This window comes from Passer domesticus, chromosome 6, assembly GCF_036417665.1.
Source record: "Passer domesticus isolate bPasDom1 chromosome 6, bPasDom1.hap1, whole genome shotgun sequence".
NCBI classification, from domain to species: Eukaryota; Metazoa; Chordata; class Aves; order Passeriformes; family Passeridae; genus Passer; species Passer domesticus.
Genome location: NC_087479.1, coordinates 49,582,013 through 49,607,837, shown reverse-complemented (window position 1 = coordinate 49,607,837; position 25,825 = coordinate 49,582,013). Strand labels below are relative to the sequence as shown.

Genomic DNA, 25,825 nt, shown 5'->3' with positions numbered 1-25,825 from the left:
ATGCTGATTAACACCCTGCCTTGTGAAAAGAAAAGTAGAGATCAATTTTTGAGACTTGGGTTCAGTATATTGTTTTTGTGGAAAGTGGAGAGCATATATTTTACCAAATATGTTAACTGTAATTCAGTAGAACATCACATGTTATCAATTAAAACCATAAGGTAACAGTACCAAAAACATATGTCTACACTTGCTCTAAATAAGCTGTGCTTTCTTTGACTTTATTATTCAAATATTCACAATTAAATAATTTTCTCCTTTTAAATAAGCTGGTAGAAATACAAAGCACAAATCTGTTTGGTCAGATGCTCCATGGTGTAAATAGAAACAGTCCAAATTAAACCAAAAAAAAGTATAAATGTTGCCTTAAAAATAAGATTGGGGAAAAATATCAAATATTGAGTTTGAAGTGAAGCATGCTTCTGTTAATATGCTGATTAGAGTAAGTGTTTGAAAAGATAAAATTTACCTACTTACAATGTCAGTTGTGTTGTGTCATAATGTGTGTGCATGTGTGTCTTCCCTAAGAGTTTCTGGCTCTGTTCTCAAACCTTCTTAAAATAAAAATCCTTGGTTGGTTTTAAAAAAAAAATTATTTTATTCCCAAACACAATTATATTTTTTGCCATGCTTTCAACACAGGTTTTTCACTATAGAGCTCAAGACACTGAAGTTTCATGGGCTTTAACACCCGTCGTTTCAGGTTTTATTTTTCTCACTCTGTCAATGTTTTCACATTGTAGCCAAGCCACAATAAAATGTTTATACAGAAACTGAACTGCTAGAAACAAGATGTATCTAATTGCTGATGTACAAGCAAAGTTGGGTTTAAATGCTGTGTTATCAAAATTATATTTATTTTACCATTTATATATTTAAATAACTATTGCAATTTACTACTGGACAAACCTACTTGAGAAGAACAATTAAATAAATTAAACCACGTTAAAACCACATTCTTGAAAAAAAGGTAACCTTTAGTTAGGACAATTACTCTGTGGGCATAAAACAAAAGCACAAATGTCACATTTTCCATGAAATTTACTTTTGTATGAATCATCAATCCTGTTTTCCCCTGAACAAAACTAGCCAAATATGACCAAAAAATCCCAAAGTTGCCTGAACTGGATGATCCAAGTAATTACATGTTACAGCAGAATGCATCTATGACAAAACTTTCAAAAATTTGAGGAAAAAGTTATTATAGCCCCTGGTTGAAATAGCTTTGGTATAGACCTATAGCAGCATTTAGCTGATCCTGCTGTATTCCCATATAAAAATATGCAGAGTTTCAAAGATCAATCTTCCCTGCACTGATCTGCACTCCTTCCCTTTGGAGTACAGATCAAACAAACATGCCACGAAAACATGCCCAAATATCACAGCATAACATGAAAAAGGTGTACACTTCTCATTAGCATTTTTTAAAATACTGCTTAGAATTTATTCTCAAAACCCCTTATACAAGCAAACTTCTTGTGTTCCACGCCAACCCCCAAAGCTCCCACCTCCTCCTGTTTGTTCAGCTTCAGGATCCTGAGTCCATCAGCTTCCATGGTCAGCTCACATGCATAAGTATTTGCAGAAATAAAGTCTTTAAATGGAAAAGCCTGTCCTATTTGTCTATTAATCTCATTTTGGCATTGTGCATAGTCCATAATAAGAATCTGTATCTGCCTAACTCACGTACAGAATATTTGTAAGTTTGGAGAGGTACAATAGAAATTATTTAAGATCTAAGCCTGTATTACTGCAGAAGCTATACTTTTCTCAGTATGTGAAGAAACACAGGGCTGAATCCATCAGCTGTACCTCCTACATTTCATTTTATTTTCAGTTTATGTGAACTTAAGGTTAGCATATGTTTCTAGATATATGGTGCTAAACACTAGAATGAGTCATTTAAGCAGAGAAGAACAGTCAGCACGGTGTTGGCTTCTCCCAGCATTCATGTCACTGTGACTGAGGTCTGGGTTGCAGAGGACACCAGTGACAGGCCAGGCTGTGGCTCATCCTTTCATGCAGCCATCACCTCAGCTTCGATGCTCAGGCTGCTGAGCCAGGTCCCAGCTCTCATGGCCAAAATATGTGAGGTGTCTTAGCTGTGCTACGAGCCTTCCCTGCAGCAGCCAGCGTGCAGGGGCGTGACCAAAGCAGCCCAGACCTCTCCTGCAAGTTTAGATACTTACTGGATTGACCTGAACACAAGGATGGTTTTCAAAGTACTTTTTTATGTCACTTTACTGCAGATCTTTGTTGATGTCAGTCGAGAAGAGAAGGACTCAGACCAGCAGCCCAAAACATAATTACTAAAGCATTTTTTATGTTTTTAATACTACATTTGCACGAACTGAACAGTACTTACAACTTCTCACCCAATTAGCTTGGTACACAAAAATGTCACCATGAAACTACCACTGAATTTACTCTTTGGAAATCTTCCTTTTCCTTAGAAAGTGTGCCCTATGTTGGGGTATAAAGAGCTACTCTTTGTATAGATTAATATATTACTATTTCTATTTATGAAAAAGAAAATGAAGAAAATAAACTGATTCCTTAACAAAAGTAAGCAGTAGCAAAGCCAGAAAGAACATAAATTCCTCACTCTCAATTCAGTAATCACTTTATATTGCCTTCTCAGAACTATTTTTCAATGGTAATACTTGGTTTAAAACTGTTTATCTTATTTGATAATATTTTCTTTATCTCTGACTGAGAATGTTCATTTTTAAAAAATGCTGACCTGTAAATTAAGGAAAATGCAAATAGAATAGCAAAACCATATGTGAAAATGAACATTTGTAAAGAGGAAGGGTTAGTACAAATTGAACACATTTCCACATTGAGAAGAGAACCAACCATATTTTTTCCCTGATGAATGCAGTTTTGTGAACATCTTTTTCCACAAATGATTGAATAAATATTTATTCATAAACTATATTTGTGACTTAAGAGAACAAGCTGCATAGATTGGTTTTATTTATACTACATCATACGTGAGGTATTGCAATAATTTATATCATGTCAAGTCTAGGGCCCGTTAGATTTTCCTTATTATACTTGACTAAAAAACCATCAAAAACAGCAATTCTGAAAGCTTTCTATTTGTTTCATGAATAACTATCTTCCTCCTGATCCTCTCCTCTGGCTTTCCCTTTCTCAAAGCATTTCTGTTTAAGTGTAGCCCCATTTGATGTATCTCAACTTGGGCATACTCTCAAACATGTTCCTGAACTGTGGGCTCAATGACCACAGTTTTGCTGAAACCATAAAGGCCAGATTTCTCCAAGACATACAAAAATGTATTCCTAGTTCAGCAGATACCGGTCATCCTAGTGTTTCCTCAATAACACCACAGAGCATTTCCCCTAAAAGTCCTGTCTGCCTTGAGTTACAGCCCCAGTTCTTTCCTACAAATTATTTTTCTTTGCAAAAACATGATGCAGTAGTGTCGTTAGCAAGTGCCACCATTCATGTGTTAGTGTAAGCTGTTCTCCCATCATTATTATTACAAAAACCAAAATAAAGCTTGAAATAATAATATTTACTGTTAATTCAGTATTTGTAGCTCCTCTGAATAGCAGAAGTTTAAGTTGGCAGCAGAAAAAATCTACTAAAAGTTTAAAAGTAGTGAGGTCAAATTCTTGCTAAATGAACGTGCTAAAACTGCAATACAACAGTGACATTTCAAAATTTCTTCCATTCCCCATATCAAAAGAATATTAGAAAGATGCACATAACAGGGAAAAGAATAAGTACTTACAAATACACAAGAAAATCAGCCCCAGCTCCCAGAAATCACTGGTAAGTTGCTTTTGAATTCATGAAACTGACCTGAAAATATAAAAGGAAAAAAAAAAGTTGAAACAAAAGAAAGGCCAGAACTGATAAATGTTACTTTTTTTATTGTTATAAAATAGTTACAATTTTTAAACATGAACCAAATGAAACAGAACACAAGACTGTTGTCACACTTTCAGCCAAGTAATTTACACAGAATTTGTTTCCAGGAAGCCAATACCAACAGAAACAATTATTTCATTGTTCTGCATCTCACACCATAGCAACCCAGTCCATTATGGCTTCTAAGAACTGTCATAAATGCAAGCATGGTTATCTTTTAATAAGGAAAATAGCTGTGAGGGGGTTTCTGGCTTGGAGATTTTTCTTTTTTTATGTTCTCAAGTGTTACAGAACACTTATTACTTTTTTTTTTTTAATTTAAGTAGTTTGTTAACAGCATTTTGCAGCTTACCTGGTATAATATTATTGTTTAGGTCATTTAATTGGAACCCATCTAAGGCAAAACCTATACAAAGAAGAAAGACTAACGATTTTGTTCTCTTATGGTCTAGATTCCAGTTAGAAGCTTAGCCTAAGTACAATGCAGTCACTATAAGGCATGATTAAATCCAACATTCTTTTTCCTGCATACCCCTCAGTTCTAGTTGGAAAGGTAACAGATGCAACTCAAACCCACAGAGCTCGCCTTATAAAATTCTTTAACTAGCACAATGACTCACTTTATGCCTCTAAATATCCATGGTTTCCTCTCTCCAGAACCCCCCTGCATTAGAAGGTAGTTCAGTAGTTTATTTTTATTGTTTGGTCTACATACAGCACATTTTTAGTTCTTAGCAAAACAAAGAAACTTTGTTGCACAGCCCTTGTTTTCTTTCCAAAATGTGAGGATGGATATGGGTAACATTAAACTGAAAATAGTAATGGAGCCTGGGCAACTAGTTTAGGTCAAAACCTTTTTGTTCTCTGGGAGCTATCTGATTAATTTGCAGTTCATAAAACAGTGGGTGTAAGCTCAGTTTAAAAACATGTAACTATATTTAAAGATGAAATTGTCATTTTTCTTAGCCCCCAGTAATCTTTAAGAAACACCTTCCCACAACATTTCTGTATCCTAAAGTGCACCAGCCAGTACTGCACAGTGCCTAGAGACAAGGAGAGAATACCAAACTTATCTTGATGCAGAATATCCTCCTTATTTCATACACCCACCCTGAAGTGCATATTATTCATTCCAACCAAGCCCTCCCCCATCCTGAAAGTACACATTTAATTGTGTCTTCTCTCCTGTAATACCAACAGAGAGTCAACAAATCTCATTTGCTCTATCAATGCAGTGTTGTTATTATATATTTTAAAAGCAAGTCTGAATCTCATTATCAGCTGATTTATGCCATTAGTGTGCTTTGGAGCCACCAATTAAACAAGGACAGTGGTTCATAAGGTCAGAGTTAATTAATCTCAAAGTATAAATACACTTTAATGCACACCACCTCATGTTGAGAATTTAGGAACAAAGCACCAAACCTTTATTCTGGGCAAGCAATTGGGGGGAAAGGTTAAACATACAAAATTTTAAACTTAGCTTTAGCACTCTGGTAAACGACCAGGGAAAAAGTTCAGTTTGGTAAAAAATCCTGCAGAACAATAGGTATGTGAAGCCTTAATTCTTACAGCAACAGTGCAAGTGAGGGAGAAGGCAGAAGAGGGCTAGCTGAACCCAGTGATCCCGAGCCAAGGAAGGCTTGTTGCTCAGATAACACCTCAGAACTGTGAATCAGCTGCAGGCTTATCCATTATGGAGCTGGGCAGGGTGGGGGAAAATAGCCCAACCCTGAAGAGCCCAGTCTGTTCAAAATGGGCTCATCAGAGCTGAGGTGTCTGTTGCATTCAGTAGCCTGTACAAAACCAACTTTTCCTTCAACTACTTTGCCTTAAGAAATTTAATAAAACAGTGCAGTCCAGGAAGGGTTCAGTAATACCCATGGTCTACCAACACAAGCAGAGTTCAAGGAAAATGCTGAAAACAGGCTAATCTACCAGAAAGTTATTCACAGTGACAATTCAGGTATAAGGTATTTAGAGTTTACATGGACAAAAATATATTTTTCTTACTGCCTGGACTCATTTTACCTTGCACAGTCCCTTGCACAAAAGAAAGAAAATATAGCTAACACACAGACACACGAACCATATGACCTAATTAGACTGAGAGGTTGCTAAGTAATTTTTCTTCTCTTACACCTGTACTCCTCTATTCTATAGCTGTCATCACTTTCATTCTTTTTAGATGCCCAAGTGCTTTTTCTTAAACTGAAAATAAAGCCCATTTTCTTATCCACATAGAAAAGAAGAAAAGAAAAGAAAGAAAACTTTCTGTCCATCAAATACTAACATCACAACATGGATAAAAAATTATTCTATTAGCTCAAACCATTTTCACTTAAGAAGTCTTGAATTGAACTGCAGGTGACCACACAGGTGAAGATCTGTTGCATAAACATATACAAGGACAAAATTGTCTTAAAAGTATTCTGTAGTTTTAATTGGTACAAATCCCACCAGAAATTTCACTCAGATATTTTGCAGTTGAAATGCTTTCAAAACATTCTGAATGCTTGCAATTTCTGCATGTTTAGAAGATTGCTACCATCCTTATTAAAGACTTGCTCTCCCAATGCCACTATGAAAGGGGGGAAAAATAGCTGTAAGAGAAATTTACACTCGGATTTCAGGCAGCTTTGCTAAAAAGTTAGTAAAGGTAACCACGTCTCATTGACCTAAGAATAATACACAGTCATCCAGCAATTTAACAGAATCCTTCAAAATAACTCAATTTTTAAACAGCTAAGCCTTGGCTTGTCATGCAAGCACATATATTGGCACCAGCACTGGACATAAAATGGATTATGAACATCACTAAATGATAGTAGGAACCTGTTTACCCTACGAGTTATGAGAAGTCCATAAAAAGCCAAATTTCAGTTATAAAATAGTCATCTTTTCACCCAGTCAACTCTTAATAATTCCCATAGGTCTCAGTCTTAAAAAAAAAAATCTAATTTTAAAAAATCCTTAATTAAAATATTCTGATTCTTCTAAGATAGAGCATTTACAGGTAGCCTGTATTTTCTGTGCACACTCACCAGTGAGCACGAAGGAAGCCTGGAAGCAAAAAATGGAAGCAGTCATTTAGTAAAAAGCATGGCATCATGTTATATCATTTGAAAATGTGGCCTATCATTGTGGGCTGCTGGGACTAAAATATGTATCATTTAAAAACTGTTAAAAAACTATTTTCAGAATTATAGCATAATGTGAAATGAGAAAAAGGAATAATATAGAAATGAAACTACACATTTAGGGCCTGAATCACATAGCAATTTCACACCCTTAAATGTGCAATATTTTACAATTAAAGCATCATTAATGACATATAGGTGTCTAGACACAATCACAAAAATGAAGGAGGCAGTAGGCTAATTGTAAGGAAAACCTTTCAACTGGATTTCTAAAAATCTTCATTCAGGTAAAGGACACTTTCAAGATGGTTCAATGAAAAATGTTTCACTTACACACAGAATATTGTTCATACATGATCATTTTGAAACAGGAAAGCAAATGCAGTAATTAACCACTACCAGCATATTCCTGCTAGCTTCTCTTTGTTTCACTCCTGTTCAAACACTCAAGGATTGTATTTTATTGCCTTTGCTGGCTTCTTTCTCAAAATCTCTGTTCTTCTTCATTCTATGCATAGCTCAAAAAAAAAAATTTAAAAAAAAAAGAAACCCAAACCAATAACCAAACAAAAAACAAAAAAACCCAACCAAATCAAAACCAAACTACCACATTGTTTCCCTATCACTTTGCATTTTAAAATAGTCCCTCTGCATTGATCTTCATTTGGAATTTTGTACTACCTAACAGAGATTGCAGTCAAGTGATCCATCAAAAAAAGGAATCAAAGCACACCACCTGTTGCACAAGTGGTCATTTTAAAACACACATTGCATCACAGGGAGCTAAGAGCCACAGCACACACGGTGTAAAAATTGCTCTCCAAAGCTCTGTACTCCGTTGATGCTTTTGTTACAGATTTTCTGCTCAACCTTCAGCAGAAGTTGCTTTGTGCTTCCCAGCTCCTTACACACAAAAAGGAGCTAGTATTTCTTCCCTCTGTAGCAGTGGTGCTTTACAATTCTACACCCCAGAAGCTGTGATGTCATTATTACAGAAAAGAGGCTCAAAAGAAGTACCTAAAATAGGCTTCTTCTCCACAGTTCTGCAGGGAGATATGAGCTCACTCTGCCCACACTTGGAGATGACTGGCCACAAACCCACTCTAATCCAGTTTAGCTCTGGTTAGCACTTACGTAAACTACACGACTTCCAGTTTAGAGCAACCTCACATCTGCCTACAAAAAACATGTCAACAAACATATACAGTGATGGTGTTTCTGTAAACTACCTCTTAAAAAAAGGAACCCCATAAACATCACCACTTTTGCCAGACTCCACAAACAGCGGTTCCCTGTCTTTCCCAAAAGGGTGTCACTCAGTAGTGGCACATTACCTGGCAGTGTTACATTGTATAACTGGCTATCAAAGCTCCTTATCATCTCTGCTTTAACAAATAATTGTGTTATTGTGTAAATGTCTTCAACAGGCAATTCAGGAAGGTTTCTGTGCTGTCTGCTTGCAGATCTGTAAAGCATCCAATGATTACAGGACATAAGCACAGAATACAAAATATATGTAGTATCACTTCATAATGTAGCATCAGCTGAAGCCTAAAAAGGATTTTCATGAAAAAAAAGTATTGCATATCTCCAACAACTAATTTAAATGCATTATTACATCTACCACTAAAATTACACTTGAAAACACCAAAAACATCTAATTCACCGTGCAGATGAAAGCAATACCTAAATATGCATTTATTGCTTCATATAAAAGGCAGGGTGCTAGCATTCCAGATCTGATAAGCTCTGTGTGCATACTTTCGAGCAGATAAGAACCACAAGACATACACCACGCTGCTTGGAAGGCCGAAGGGAGAGGAGGAACTCCAGTTATAACTCATCGGCTGCAGACAGCACAAGCCTCCTCTGTTGCCCGGGGAAAGGTGGTAAATGCTGCTGGCTGCCTGCTCCCACATCAAGGGACTCAAATTTCCCTGGAGTTCCTGCGCCAGCCCACTGCCACTCACACAGTGTGCTGGGACACAAAAAGCACCTCTGAGCTCCCGGCCTTTTCACAACCACGGGCCAGGGTGTTCCTGATCAGTAGGACTGGATTAAAGGAAACAGAGGAAGCTCTCACAACAGACCTGTTTCTGTAGCATTTCATGAGCCCATCCATGTGCTGTAGGTCAATTGAGCCCTGACTGAAAAGCTACAGCACTGCAAGCCCCAAGAAGTATGAGCAGGATTCCAAACACAAGAAACCCTTGCTGTTAGGAGGAAGGATGTAACAAGTACAGAGAGAGCTCTACAGCAGATCCAAACTGCAGCTCCAGAGTTACCCTCTACACCTGGAGAAGCCGTGGGCTGCAGAGGATGTGACTTGGAAGTGACACGAGGGTCACTCTGCAGAGAGCCATTTTGGTCACGCCCCTGTGGAAATCAGACAAAGACCAAAAGGGCAGCATTGGCATTGACCTGCACTATCATATTTGGCCTTTTTTTTTCCTCTTCTTTCTCTCTCTCTCTCTCTCCCTGGGCCTCAACTATCCTCTCACCATGTGGAATAATATCTTTTTAATCTCTTCCTACAGGTGTACAGGGACTTGCAACAACAGCAAGATCTCCTGGAATGACTGTAATAGTCTCATAAGGGTTCTCTGGATGCAACTTTAACACAAAATAATAACATTTTTGTTCACTATATAACACTATCTTTATGCAACAATGCACATACCAGGAGCTGTTAGCTTACCACTTGTATGTAACTTTTCTTGCCAAATTGTACTAAAACTAACAATATTTCAGGAGGTTTTGGCTCCCTTTATCTTTTGAATACATAATGTGTCAGGTTCCCTCCTCTTTCATATGCAGACCAATGTTTAAAATAATTTTGCTGAAGAATTGGCTTATTATGTTTAAAAGAGGCTATGCTCTTTCAGCTCAGTCATATGACTGAAAACAACAGTATAAAGAGTATAAAATATTATTCAAACTGTAATTCACCATGCAGTTAATTCTCTTTAATTAGCTTCATGAGCTCTGGATTGGACTAAACTGAAATTCAGTTACACAACAGAATAGAATCGCATTGATTTGTGATGAAAATCAACTGTCTATATTTACAGGTACCTATTTGTCCTCCACATATATATATATATATTACCTATATATATTTTTATGTTTGATATATAACTGGCGTCCTCTTCTGAGCAAAAAGAAAAGGTCTTTCTGGAAAGGAAAATAAAAACTAATTCTGTGACTGTATTTTCCTTGCCCGACAAAGCATCAAGAATTATGCAGAGTTGAGAAGACATAGAGTTGAAATTTAGGTAACTTGAGTCACTTAACATCCCTCAGTGCCTGATGCTGTCTCACTCAGGCCACACAAAGAGTTTAGGATAAATCTTCATCAGGTTCTTTCACTGCACTTTGACCTAACCACCTACTCAACTGTACTTGTGCTACATTTACCAGATGCAAACTCCTTGGTACAATTTTCTTTTATAGTATAACACCTACATATGCACAGACAAGGCTTGGAATAGTAACAGGAAACAAAAGCCCTTGAGCAAAGATATATTATATATATCTATATATATGGGGGGGGCAGGGGCAGTGGTAATTCTGAAAGTCCAGTTTTACCACTTTACAAGAGTTAAAAATGGTAAGATAGCTGAAATGCTTAGCAGATATTTTAGAGATATCAACAATAACAGTAGTGCATGGGAGAACATCACCATATTTAAAATTCCAGTATAATTATCCCATATAGAACATGGATTTGATGTTTCCCTGACAATTGGAGATTCAACCTGCCCTGACTGTGGTGTACTTAAACATACAACAACAACAACAACAAGGAGAGAGAGAGATTGCTGGCTTCAATTAAATTTTAAAAAAAGAAGAGGAAAATAAAATAGAAAAAGGGAAAAGGAAATAAGTCAGCTGCACATAAACTATTTTTCTGACACATCTATTTTGTAATATTACAATAGAATTGTGCCATTTTTTCCCATTGAAATTAATACTAATCCAGACACAATATTGGGGCTCTCTGTTGGAGAGTCCCATGTAACTGAAAATAACAGTTTTCAAAGCTAGTTAAGTAGGACACAAAAATCAATTAGAAGGCCTTAAGAATGTCTGCCTTCAGGTCTACTTCCCTGGATTCCCTGAGGGACAAAACCTCCTTACTACATATTTTAGTTTTCTTTCCCTGAAACCCTGAAACATAATAATTATAGCTAAAATCTGTTTTTTCAGTTAGTCGAAAACTAACTTCCCCTCTCAGCTCCCATTTTTGAAATTCATTTATCCTGATACTATAATCAGAGAAAAGGAAATCCAGGTGTTCTAATTTTCATTTCACTTTAGAAAAATAAGTAAATAAAACTTCTTCTTTCTTCCAGGATCCACTCAGTTAGGATCCCACCTTACAGGTGCATCTTCTGTGGGAAAACTGTTCCCAAGTATAGGGATAGGAGTGCCCCAGCAAGGATATTGCTTTGTATTCTGCCCAAAGGACCCTTCTATTTGTGATTATCTACAATTATCAGTCCTGAAGATAATTAACTCTCACCTGCTGGACGAATAGATCACACACAAAAAAAAAAATCCCATTATCTCACCAGCCCTCAAAATAAAAACCTTTTGGCCTCCTTTCAGTGTCACCTAAAGGATGACTACTTCATTAGTTTAAAAAGCAAGAAAAATTCGTCCTAATTAAGGAAAGAGTACACCTTGAAACCGAAATTTGCCTTCAATGGTAAAACTCAGTTTGGTAGCATTTTACCTTTTGGAGACTTTAACAGGTGCATCCCTAGTTTCGTTGGATTTTTCACTTTTGACATCACTGTCAAAATCTGAACTGAGATTTTGATAAATACTTGTTGCCTATCATCTAAAGATTTGGATTTCCTTTTTTTTACTGCAAAATTCACCTCTGCAAGACATTTTGAAACCAGAACTATGTTCACCACAGATAGACATTCTTGCAAGCAACACTGCTCATCAAAAAAATTGTATGATGACCTCTTACTCTAATTTATTTTAAGTACAGTCCTGGGTATTAAAGCCAAAGAGGTTAAAATGCTGAAGCTCTACTTTCTATCAGTCCAAAAAGATGAGTGTTTCGTTCATTGCCTGGTTTTTGTACTGTTTATAGGAATCACATATTGGTAAACTCAGAGTTTCCCTACACTTTAGGACAGAATGTCCCAAGCCACAAATTTAAAGGTAAGTTTGGGGGAGAGGTTGAGTTTCTCATGTGCTGAAAATTATTTAGATAGTCACAGCCTCTTTAGATAATCATATAAAACCATATCTCCAGGCATTTACCGGCATGGCTTGACATCTCTGAGCCCCAGGCTATCTGCACCTGCCCTCAGCAAGATACTGACAGGCAGCAATGAAAAGCTGATGGCTAGAGGGGTGGTTACTAGGTGTTTTGCATGTGATATTGCAAAAAATGTAGAGTGGAATACTGATCTTATTAAAAAAAAAAAAAATGGATTCACACTCAAGAATTTGGCAAACCTAAAAGTTTCACCAAATTAACTCATCAGCCTGACAAGTCTCATTACAAGATCTTATCACTGCTTTAGCTAAACAAAAGAAAGGAAGGAAGAAAAGAAAAATATACAGAGAATAACTTATATTTCTCTAAAAAGAAAGTTCTATAGGAAGTACTTCAAATGTGTTTCTGCCTTGTGCTATATGAAGCAGGTCCTGTAGGGTGGTGTTTTATCTATTTTCTTTTTAAAGAACACCAGAGTGAACATTAGAGCAACGTCTACCAGAAATCATTAGAGCACAAGTTATAACTAATCCCTGGCAGCCATAAAGTATGTAGGCTGTCTTCTTTTTTATTCCTTATTAATATTGCAAAATTTTCTAATTCTCTATTTTACTTTAACTAAACACATTTTGCTTTTTGAGCTAGAAATTTCCCTTTTTCCAGGTGGCCCTGCCTCTTTTTCTGGCATTTGAACCCTTTGGAATGCACTGCAAAGTTAACTACCTATGTATAAATAAACTTAGAAGAAAAATTTCTGGGACATCAAGAAAAGAGAAAATGTTGAAATTCCACATTCAAGAACCAAGATCCTCCTCTTTGGAGACTTCTCTGACTTTTAATCATTCTTCTCTTCCTCATTCTCCTTTTTCTGTGTTAAAGAAACTGTAAAGTGCCAGTTGGAGTTCCAATGGCCACATTTACACTTGCAGTTATTTTATTGCTGACTACTCCTTGATTCCAAATAACTTAATTCACTTTTTTCCAGCTAAGGGCATCAGGGTGATGCTGCAGGTCACGGTTATGTCCAAGATCCCATTGTTCTCATTGCTGTGTAAATTGCCACAGAGGGACTGAAAAGCCTGCAGTTCTCAGAGGGCAGGGACTTTCAAAATACCAGCAGACACACTATTCAGTGTGAATAAATATGGCCCCTCAAAGAAATATAGCAAACCCTAGGAATTCCTCCAAATTCGCTGGGAAGTACGGCTATTTTGGGGACACAGGGTTAAAACCCTCCTGTACTTGTTTTGTCACAGAACAACGAATATTTTAATGGGTCTGGGATTTTGCCCTTTATTCTTTCATCCCAAAGAGGTAATTAACCTCTTAGAAATTTCTAAAACCTGCCTGAATTATAATTACCTGGCAATTCACTGCAAAGTCAGAAATTACTATTGTAAATCACCACAAGAATATATTTTGCACCTATATAACACTTCCTAAAGAAACTTTAAAGTACCTTACAAGATAAATATTTGAAAATACTAGAGCTGGATGACATTTTCCTCTGCACAGAGTGCCAACATAAAGTTTGTGGAACTTTCAAGCCATAATTTGAAGACCTAGGAACACACATTTCTAATTCTGGTGTCCTATATAACAAGTCAGCTCCTTGAAAATCAGAGGATAAGATTCTACTTAATGAGATCAGAAACAACAGAATCCCAGTCTAAGCCATGCAGAGCTGCAAAACTCAGTAAAAATACTATTAAAATATTTTAAAAGTTTTAGGTTTAAAAAATTACATTACTCTCAAAAGTCAGATGAATCTTCTGTGTAAACATGCTGACTCTGATTCCGAGATTAACTCATCACAAGTTGCTTAAGTGCACGTACAAAAATTAACAGACAATTATATAAAAAAAATTGCAAGGTGGCTCAATGCCAACAAGACAGTCTCACATCAATCATATATGATACTCTTCTTGATATCTCTCCCTACATGGAGAAGCAGCTGTGCTCTGTAGCAAGTCCCAACAATTTTTAAAACCTGATTCCTGCAGACAAAATAAGATGGTCTGAAAACACAACCAGTTAGGCCCTTCTGGTTTTACTTGCTGTTATGTGACAGGATAAATTGCAGGATTCTTACATCCTAGAAAATTGAAATTTTACAGCATTTCAGAGATCCAGTCCTATCCTACAGAAGTACTTGCATGGTGTGAGTGATGGCTGTACTTGGTGTCATTAGCTCAAATATTCCTCATCTGAGATGTATTTCAGGAAACTGACCCTGTAATCCCACTGCAGTCAATGGTGAAACTTTCCATTATTTCAGTGACAATAACAACCAGAGTTTCAGGCAAGGGTAACAGTATTCCTGTGTAAAAACTGGAAGCAAATGCTACAATCACTAGGATTTAGCAAACATGTAGAAATGGAAAAAGAAAAAAAAAATCACACGCAGAACATTTTATCCAAATACATACAAAGCCCTCTGTGATTACAGCACACAAGTTACTGCTATGCTGTTATGAGCCTTGAATGGAAGGTATTAAAATTAAAAGCCAAATTGTACCACTACAGAAACAAATCAATCAACACTTCCAGCTTGAATGGACTCACTTTATGAAATCAAGCAACATTGCAGGAGTTTAAAAGTGTGCTATGAGATCTGCTATTTAATCTTTTAGTTTCTTTGCTCTAAATGTGGCCTGTCCAAATTCCTCCAATAGGAAAATTTTCTCCAAGAACAGACCACTCTTGAGCCATTTCAGACTAAATGTGGAAAATAAACAACACTGCTATACACCTGAACCCAAAATGTAGGGTATTGATATTATAGGGGAGTTACACATTAGCAACACACCATGAAAACTGGGCATGCTGGGAAAATATCAAACTATTCAAACAAAAACAGTATTATTCATAACATAGTTTTTCCACTTTGGAACATAACTTGGCACCCTCTCTATTAGGCCCAAGTATTCTGAGCTTCAGATACTCCTACAAAGAAGCTAAGTGGGTTTTATTCAACTACGTGCAAAGAAATAGAGAGTTATTTCTTTTTTGTATCTTCTTAAAATAACTTGTCCACTCCAATAAAAAGGATGCTACTAGAGAGGTTGATAATTAAGCTTTTGGAGTTTGCCATCCATTAAAACTTGATGATCCCACCCAAAGCGCTTCATCATCAGAACCATCTGGTGCTCTTTCTGCACAATTACCAAAATACAGAACATATTTTGACTTGGCACTTGCATTTGGTAGACACTTTAGTCATTTTATAAGCAACAAGGCAGCATCTTGCCAAAGCACGGCCTCAAAAGGAAATTTCAACACACCAGAATCTGACTTCTATCCTAGGAAGTTCTACCAGGGTAGAAAGAAGGAATGTCTTCACCTCTGGCTAAGTTCTCACCTTCATGTACAAGATACCTCTTACCAAACTCATTTCTCTGTGTTACCTCTCTATGTTGGTTATTCAAAGCATTGTCTAGGCTGTTAGGGGTAAAGTGAACTGCCTCTATTTGGAAATCACTTTTTTTTGAACATTCTTGTCTCTGAAATCGAACTAATAATCCACCAGAAATCAAATTATTAGAAGTAAAAGGAACCAAAGGCATTTCAAAACGATGCTCTGAAAAACACTACCAAGAATATTTCACATTAGACTCTCCCACCACATTTTTTTTCAGTGTCTACACAAACTGCAATAGTATGAGCACAGCTCTAAATGTAGGAAAGCCTGAAAAACAACAGAAGAACTAGGGAACATGGACTAATCCTGAATGATACTAGACTTCATTTTTGACTCTCAGTTTCCAAGATTTTCTACAAAAAAAGAAAACATAATGACAACATGGGACATACTTCCAAAAGCATTAATAAGAGTCTTTTGGAGACTGCCTTTAATTCATTTCTTTTAGTCATCTCTGCCAGAAAAATGTGTATCAGAAATTGAACATTTATGGGCAATAATGATGTTGTTCTCAGCTTTTTCCAGACAGCACTGATAGCATGAAAAAACAAAAATCAGAGAACTCAATATTGAACACTTCAATTACTCTTAGGAATTCTGAGGATAGGTCTCCATGTAATGTCCCTCACCTACAAGCATCCCATAAGCAAGAACACAAAATTATGCAAACCTATTGCAACATATACTCTAAGGAATTTATTTCATGTATTATCCCTTGTGGAAATAAATGCTTCTCTCAAATACTTCTGTTTATTGAATATACAAATTATTAACCTGCTTGGTATCAAAATGGATTAACTGCTCCCAAATTAGTGAAAACATATGCAAAAAACCAAGCAAATATACATTTTTTAAATAGTGCAGCATAGAAATACATCCCAAATGCCGACTACAAGTTCCAGAGCAAACAAATAAGTGTTGCACTGCATATGGCATGGAAACCACAAAAATATATATACTAGAAAACACATTATTTCAAATCCAATGGTCATAGCAGAACATGGATTTGCACCTATCAAAGTATTCACACATATAAATTGGGAAGCTAAAGAAATAGAAATAACAGCTAAAAGATGGATAATTGATAGGTAAAAAGATAAAAGATTGAATAACTTTACACACAGAGAACTGAATAAAAATTTATGAAAAAAAGTAGTAAAAAAATTACGTAAGAAATTTGGATTGAAATTAAAGGAGATATTATTGCAAGTAACGTTAAGAGGATAGTCTCTCAACAAAACAACATTCTGAAGAAACAAGTTTCATGAAATTATAATAACAAAATGCAAAAAAAAAAAGGAGATGCATAAAATATGAACTCACAATAAATATATATGCACAAGAGTTTAAGTGAGAAATTAGAAACAGTCATTTTGGTGAAGAGATCTGTGGGTGCACAAGGCAATCTGAGGCATCACAACCACATTCATCCTTATTAGACACGCCATCAGACAGACAAAATGTAATGTATGAGCAAGAAGATAAACATTTGACTACATAGAGTGTCACCCTCATTGGTGACACTCCAAAGAGTCTATATCTCCCTCTTGGCAAAAACAAACTGCACATTACATCCTTCTTTTTATACAGGATCCTGGAGCAGATTTCCTAACATCAGAGATTTAAAAAAACAAATACAGCTTATTTATTTCCCACAGCTTTTTTCCCCTCCTTTAATTTTATCACAGCCAACAATATTGTAACAAGTAGCAAATTGCCATCAAGTCATAGGCCTGTATTTTCTGAGTGCCAGCATGACTTTCTGAAGTCTCTACCAAAAAGTGAAAAGATCAAAAGTATTTACTTTCGGGAGAACTAATCAGATTACTGCCACCTTACAAAAGCATTATGGGGTGTCCCTGTTATTCCAACTATTTCATCACAGCCATGTGTAACAACCACAATGTGGTGATAATAATACACTAACCCCAAAAGGATCAATCCAATCAAAATACATAACAATTAAGAGCAAAAATACATAACAATTAAGAGAGAAATCATTACACCTCATAATCTTGAGCAACTGCTACAACATCAGAAAAACTGCAGGGGAAAGATGCTGATGCTTTCGGGCCAGTGGAATTAATATTTTGGTTTAAATTTCACAGCATCTAGAAAAAGCCAAACCCAATAAAGCAGATTCACCAGTGTGTTACTTCAGCTTTATTATTTCTCAGAAACAGTGGAGCCTCATTTGTTTTGATACACAGTAATTAGATACAGAGTGTGAATTAAAAAAAGAGACAACATAATATCTCCATCTCACTTTGAAAATAAAATATATATATATACACACACACACGATAGGTCCTTACTTTACCTAGTCTAATAAAACTAGCAGTTTACCATTCATAACAGTGACATATTCTGGCATATTTTTGATGCAAATTCTGTACAAGCAATGACACGAGACAGTAGTAGACCTAATTTCCTAGAACATATCGAGACTGAGTTTCCAGCTGTAAAAAATGGACATTTTTTTGCTAAACAGATGAACTCATCATGAGCCCAGTGCATGGTTGTTCCTACAATTATGTTCTAATGCAACTGAGAAGCTGGTGGATATAAACAGAGCAAGATATTTCATCTGGCCCTATTCTTGCCTACCCAAATAGGAACAAGACCAGCAGAGATTTCCCAAGTCCTTCCCATGCACAAATATATTCATTTCTATATGTTTTGGCCTTCAAAACTGTGAAGCAGAAACCAGGATCAGACCAGAAATAACTGCAGTCTGCTTTTCACAGAAACACAGTTTTCTTGTTATGCCTTGCTATAGTTATCTATCTTGTAATGTTATTCTTGTCACATCCTAAAAATCTGCATCACTTTTTTTTTCCACTTTGGGATGAATTCTGCCTTCAGCTGCAAACCAGGAGTCCCCACAGAAGCCACAGTGGTTGCACACTGATGTACCAGGAAAAACAGAACTTGCATTTCTAGTTAATCATCTCCTACGTATTAACAGACTTTCATAGGAATAGAATACACACAGTTTATGCCATGATTTAAGAATTAAAAACTAATCACATGTAAAATTGGGTCATTCAAGAAATAACTGCCAAGTAAATTGGAACTAGAGCTGGATATAACCATTTGATGCTTGCACTTGCACCAGTGAACTGGAAAAGCTCAGTAAGCCAGCAAGGCTTAGGTAGAGAAGCTGACACTCCAGCAGAGTCCACAATCCCCTCTCCTTTAAGCAATTAAAACAATCCTGCCATTTAATGGCAAGGAACAGGGAAGGAGGAAAAAAGAAATGAAGGACAAGGAAATAAATCCTTAACAGAATAACCCACAAGAATAATTTTTTTTCAGGGTCTGGTCAAAAATTATTCCATACTGTTTAATCCTGAAAGCAAGTTCCTCCTTGTCCTTGTACCTCCTAATACTTAATTATAATACAAGATTATGTGGGACAAAATAGCACCTTTACTAACCTAAAAAAACAAAGGCAGAAGTTTGCCAGTAACAAATATATTTATTCTATTCTAATATGTGTTTCTCAACTTCCTGTGTACTTATTAGGAAGCACTTTCATCACTGTCTGGCTGAAAAACGTCTGTATTGAACAAACAATGCTATTTTTCACTGAACTCAGTGGTGATATTTTCCTGGAATTTACAACTGCAAGTCAGTCACATGACAAATTAATTTAAAATATCATCAATTGATCTATATATGATCAGGTTACAGCCAGACATATCAGTCTTAGCAAATTATTGTGTTGCTCATACTCTGGCATCAGCAGCCTTTACTTTATTTTTCTAGCTACTTGGCTGCCAGTTAGAATGAAATTTTCATTGGTTCTTTTGATGAACAGCAGATATAAAAGCTGAGCTATATCATCTATGACAGGCCAACTGCTTTTGGGGCTATTATTTTAGTTAACAGACAGTATAACTTCAAATTATAAAACATGTTTATACACATATATTTACATTCACAGCTAGCCAGATGCACACAGAATACTCCTGAATTTAGAGATATTCAAGAAAACTGAGAACATAACTGTTTACCTTTGTTCAACTATTAAAATCCTACAGGAATCTATAAAATTGGGGATGAGGGTGGGAGTGTCTAAAGGGGGATTGTGCCTTTTTTTTCCCCCCTCCTTTTTATTAACAGAAATTCTGCCATAACAATATGCTTTTGGCCAGACTGCTGCATGCAAAATTCCCCTTTGGCTTTCAGATACTGTTCCTAATACAGAACAAATATGAAAGGATGAACAGAAGTCTGCTCCTGCGAAACAGTGGAAGACAGTGTAGAGAAAATGGGGACATGGGGAATCCTGAATGTGCAAAAGGAAAAGATATCCAAGTCTTTCAAGGAATAGAAAGCTGAAATCAAATTATACATAACTTAACCAAACTGCAGCAGCTATGTAAGGGTATTTAAAATGAATCTCCTCTTAAAGTAGTTACTAATTTTGTAAGACTCCATCTTGAGATGACCCTGATTTTTCTGAAGATGGTGCCAAAAACTGGTTCAACAGAGTCTCAAGTTCAACTCTGAAAACAAAAGCACGCACAGCTGCTTTTGCATTGAAAATGTTGACATTTCATAGCTTTTAGCTGCTGGAAATATCCTGAACAAATTCTTTGAACTTTAAAGCTAGATAATAGGTATAAGGAATAATCACCACTATCAAATTCAAGCTACACTAACAGAGCTTTAAAGAGAGAAAAAATGTAAAATTCTCTTCTAAAAGGAGAAAAAAACTCCATATAACTGACACTAAAAATAAACTGGGTTATGTAATAAGCCTAAGAAATAACAATGTATAGCAGCATATTTGGCCTGCTTTAGGCCCACAGCAAAAAGTTTTCATTCTCTAAAAAATGAATGGAAATTCACACATTCAGGCAGAGATGACATCTATTCTATATATCTTTTCACAGATGCAGATATAGGGAATACAGTATCTAAATATCTGTTTAATTATGGAGGAGAGAGCAAAGGGTACTTAACAAATCGGAGAGATCGAAATCTTATTGAAAGACCCTGTTCTTAGTGGAAATCTGGAGTAGCCAGATGCTGCTGCATAAATGGATTAGCTGTTTGTGTATGCTGCAAGTTGGGGATGGTCTGGCAGAGTAACAGGGCTGGTGGGGCCACAGCCCTGATGAGAGCCCCTCGCTGAGGACCTGCAGCTTCGGTAGCTAGCAAAGCCATAGAGCTCCTGTACAGGCTGCAGGAGACATTGAGACACACCACAGTCCATCTTTTGATCCTGTTCTTGCCAGGAATGCCATGGAAATTCATTTGTACAGCTCCTGGCAAGCCTATTCTTATTTGCAAAGCAAATCTGTACCAGTGTTGCTGCTGGGAAGAGATGGAATTATGCGCAGGTGAAGAATTTGACTTTCCATCCTAAATTGCACTGGACTGTGACTTGTGCCAGTGAGGTGCCTGAATGAATTGCTCACCAAACCAAGTTTGGACAGCAAGCCAGTCACCTCCCCCCTATGCAACTGATGAGAGTTACCCACACATGTGGAAGATGCTCCAGACCTCCAAGTTAATACTTGCACAAGGCACCTCTGCTTCTGTCTAGCGTTACCTAAAGCTGTACCACAACTCTCTTTTAATGCCTAATTTGAAAGACCTCTGAAACCTCCTTAATTTACACAGCACATCATGAGTACTTAAATAACCAGGGGAAAAAATGTATTTTCACAGTAAAAACCACTATATCAAGCCAGGTGACGTCTGAAATCAAAGCACTGATGCTTACTCTTTCAGTGCTAATAAAATGAAAGATACAATTGCTGATAGTAGTCAAACACAGAAATGCTTTCTTTTCAGACTTAAAGTATGCAAGACTTCTCTTGCAAGTAGAATTTGTGAATGTTGCCACATAAAAACTGCAAGTAGAACACTTGTGAATTATGAAGGTCCTTCCTTTTTAAACAAATTTAGAAAATGTAATCATCCTTCACAGGTGAGATATTCTGTTTATTCTATGGAGAATCATTTCAGTCTAAATTAAACTCTTCAAATGGTTTTGATGATTGCAATAAGGACACAACAGGGAAAAGATCTGGGAAGAGAATAACACGTGTTAGATGAATGGCTGACAAAAATATTTCTAGTATATAAAAACCACTGGTGTTTTTTTAACCAAATAACAGTATTATTTTTTCAAAGCAGAAGAACTAATCCTGCTTTTCTGTCCTAAATAAAAATGCCAATCTGCACTCTTCTCCTGAATTATCTTCAAATTGTAGTGAGCATATCAAAGAAAAATTAAACACACAGGTCTTTTCAGCATTCAAAATATCCCACCAGTAGTGTACAAAGACACCTTCCAGATACCAGTATCAGAAAACCCTGCCCATTCACCATGTAAAACTGAAGCCTTTTTGGGTGTCTTGACCTTAAGTAACCAGACACAGGGCGGAGTGAAAATGGTTGTTAACAATCTAAGACATAAGTCCTGCTACAGATTGCTTGGAATTTATGCAATTCAGAACCTAAATCAGATTTTGATATGACAAGTCGTGACAAAAAGCAAAGAAATATGTTAAAAACACAATATATGGCATTCTCTGTTTATTCTGACCCTAACCTCAAACCTCACAGACAGACAGAACAGAACCAAATAGATACCCAAAAAAACTTGTGGAAAGAACTGTTTCATATACTCCTCTCTTCCAGGCTGCCTCTACACTCATACTTGTTTAACAGTATGATTAAGAACAGTACTGCCAGCAGACATGGAAAATTCTAATATGAAGTCACAATACTACAGCATTACTGAAACACAGGTGCAAGACATCCTACTACATATATGGGGGCTTTTTTTGTAGTATATGACATGCTTGCCAGTTCATTACTTTAATTATCTCAACAGCAAATGTTCTTAAAAGAGAAATCTCAAAAGAAGAACCAGGACTACTGACTTAAAAACTGTGTGAGACATACTATAATCTGTCTTTTCAACACATATAACTTGATCATCCTGCTGCTAGCTCTCTTATTTCCAAGGAATGCTCAGTGACTCTTTACACATTGCTCAAGGTGAGCTGTAGTAAAGCTCTGGTTGTCAAGTGCCAACTGCAAGAATCATTTGTCTTCCTTAAGAACATTTGCCTTCTGTAGCAATGTACCTCCTGGAGGCTTCTTGTACACACCAAGCAGTCAACAAATTGACTCAAGAAGAAGGAGAAGGTCAAGAGAGGCTCATTTCACCTCCCTGGAGGATTTATCCATGCAGACTCTTTACAAAAGGCAATGCAACTCCAGACTGCGTCATTTGCACTTTTGGCCTCCTCTGTCATGAACAAGTCTCACTGAAACCAAACTGTTCCTGCTATTGGAGGCACACTGACAGAGATCAAATTCAGACACACACAATTTCTGTATGCTCAGTCCCTTGATGGTCCCAAGAACTTTGCCAGGTTTATGGACAAGATCTGAGGTGTAATGTACAGTGTGGTCTGTGCCGTCTCCAGTGCAGTAGGATAATGGGGAATGCAAGATATGAGCTGCTGGCAGACTCGGAGCAGGAGAGCTGAGCTGCACCTTAGGCTTAGACCCTTAAGATAAGAGAAGGAACAGAGGAAAAGGACTGGGGTGTTGCTTCTGCTAGTGCATCACTTTGGATGTGGAGATTTTGGAAGAAAAGGAGTCCAACATCCATAAGGGTCACAGGTCTAAAGTTACCATTGTGCATAATGAGGCAATAAGAAGATTATTACGTGCCCTCATAATCAAGGACTTGTTCCAAAGCCTGTTTAAGTCAATAGGAATCTTTCTATTGACTTCAAAGGGACTTTTGATCAAGCCCTGCCTACTTAGTAGGATGCCTCTCTCCCTATGTCATAACGTAGCATTTGCCATCAGGAGGGACTCAGACTGACATGGTGCAAGACTAAGGTGCTGCTGAGAGGACACTTTCATTTGAAGACATTTGACCCCCTTCTGTAACTTCAGTCAATTGCTGATCTTCAGTACCTGGGACATTTACTGGGTAAGAAGAAACAAAAAAATTATTGACTTGAGGGAAGGGATAGCACTGAGACACCTCCTGTGCTCACTGTGTCTAGTTACTCTTGATGTACGTACAGCCACAAGAATATTGCCACAGAATGTACACACACATTTCTTAATCCAAACAAAAGAAACAGAGGAATCACCAAGTTCCCACTAATACACATAACACATTATTTACATCCTTCCCTGACCATTAGGCAGTATCACATAATAATCATTTGTACAGCTCCATATTTCTACATACATATTAATTCTGAAAATGCATACTGTGTGGCCACACTGTAACTTGTCACTGACAGACGTTGTGGAAATCCCCCTTATTTCATGGATCATTGATCCAATGTGTAAATCCTTCTTAGCTTGCAAGTCATTGACCAGATAAACCATAAGGGCTCCAAAGGGAAAGAGCCTTTCTGGTCTGTCGAGCAAATTCAGCAGTAGCACATGTACTTCAAACCCACATGTGAAAACCTCTTTGAAATTAGGGTTCTGATCCTGCAAATCCTTATCCCATTACCTAGAAGTCATCCCAACGAAACCCTGATACATTTATCATGCACCCCTAAAAAAAGAACACTGCACTACTCAGGTTAAATATTTGTATCCAGAATCAAGACCCAAATACAATGAGAAAAATAATGTCTAGAATAAATCAGCCCTTCAAGGTTTTCCACTCAAAGTAAATAAATACTATGGATTACATGAAATGGGGAAAAAAGTATTTTTTTTTAATTAAAAAGTGGGAAAATTGCATCTATATATACTGACTTTTTAAATTTATATACTCTTGTAACTTTCAAAAGAGCTAATTGGACTTTCCCACAATCTTTGATACTATTAAAAATCACAGATTTTAAGCCAATTTTGCAGATTTACAGCTATAATTCAGCTGCTGAATGGCTTTGAAAACATATCTGCTAGTAACACGGACAATGCTCTTACAATAATATTTTGCCTTTAAAGCAGTTTCTTAGATAACCTATATTTTTCTTAATTTCAGTTCTGAGGCAAATACAAATTCAAAGTACAGAAACACAAATGCTGTTTTCTGTGGTACTGGCACACTGCTATTTTCCAGATCACCCTAACATGAGGTAACTATTATCAATTGTGAAAGCACAACAGGTGGGTCACATGAAAGGTCACATTAGTTTTGTTCACAGGGCCAAACAGAAGGTTTTCATTATCCTTAATAAAAACAGAAGCAAGTAATAAAATATATCATTGCAATAACATATCTCTCCATTCATATGCAATAACCTCATACATTAGATCCTACCATTTCAAAATACTGTTGTTGGCTCCAGCAGCATGATTATTTTTGTGGCTGCTACTTAGAAAAATAATATTATAAATCATAGTTTGACTTGAAAATTTCCACACTGTTCTTTTGAATTGCTTTTTGAAATGTTTTTCTGGACAAAACTCCTTAAAAGCATGAGCTTGCTTAGAAATATTAAGTACTCTAAGTGGTCAATAAGGCAGCAAAGATTTTTAGTAATTCCTGTCATTAGTGTAATGGCAAATCATGGTTTCTAGAAGCAGTCAGGCACCTTGTTCAAACCCTGATGGTAAGTTGTAGTAGAGTCATAACTCAGGCATGGTGTAAAAAAGTCAGAACATGTTAGATCTTTTCACAAGAGTCTTCAGGACAACTGGATTGACCAGCTCTGCTCTGCTAGTGGCACATTTTGATGAACACAAACACATCAGTGAACGAGCATGGACAGGAAAGGTTTACAGCTCAAAGACAATGTAACATATTGCTGCACCTACTGAAAGTGTATTTCATTTTTGTCAATTAGGATATCATCCATCTTAAATATATTTCAGTACAAATTCTAGAAGGCCCATGTTTAAAACATAGTCACATTTAGCATCTGTATCAGAGAAAATTGTTTATATTTTCTGTTTATATATACATTTTTAACTTAAATTTCACTTTTACCTCTGTTTAAATGATGCCTAAATATCTCTAGGCTGAACAAAATCAGTACACTGGCTTATTTCTCCTGCTTTTTCCTAATTTGACTATTCTCCGATGCCTTCTTTTGCGGCTGTGCATCCCCACCTCATGATGAATGTAACTGTCTATTACATAGAATGGAAACCAAAAAC

General features: G+C 36.6%; 1 protein-coding gene across 11 annotated transcripts in view; it reads right to left on the bottom strand.

Moving 5' to 3' along the window:
- SOX6 (SRY-box transcription factor 6) overlaps positions 1-25,825 on the bottom strand; it is a 403,867-nt gene that overhangs the window by 314,490 nt on the left and 63,552 nt on the right. For all 11 annotated transcript variants that reach the window (XM_064425383.1, XM_064425386.1, XM_064425381.1 and 8 more), the window contains one exon: positions 3,764-3,834. The gene's annotated coding sequence lies outside the window, so the exon portion shown is untranslated. The remainder of the gene's footprint in view (positions 1-3,763; positions 3,835-25,825) is intronic.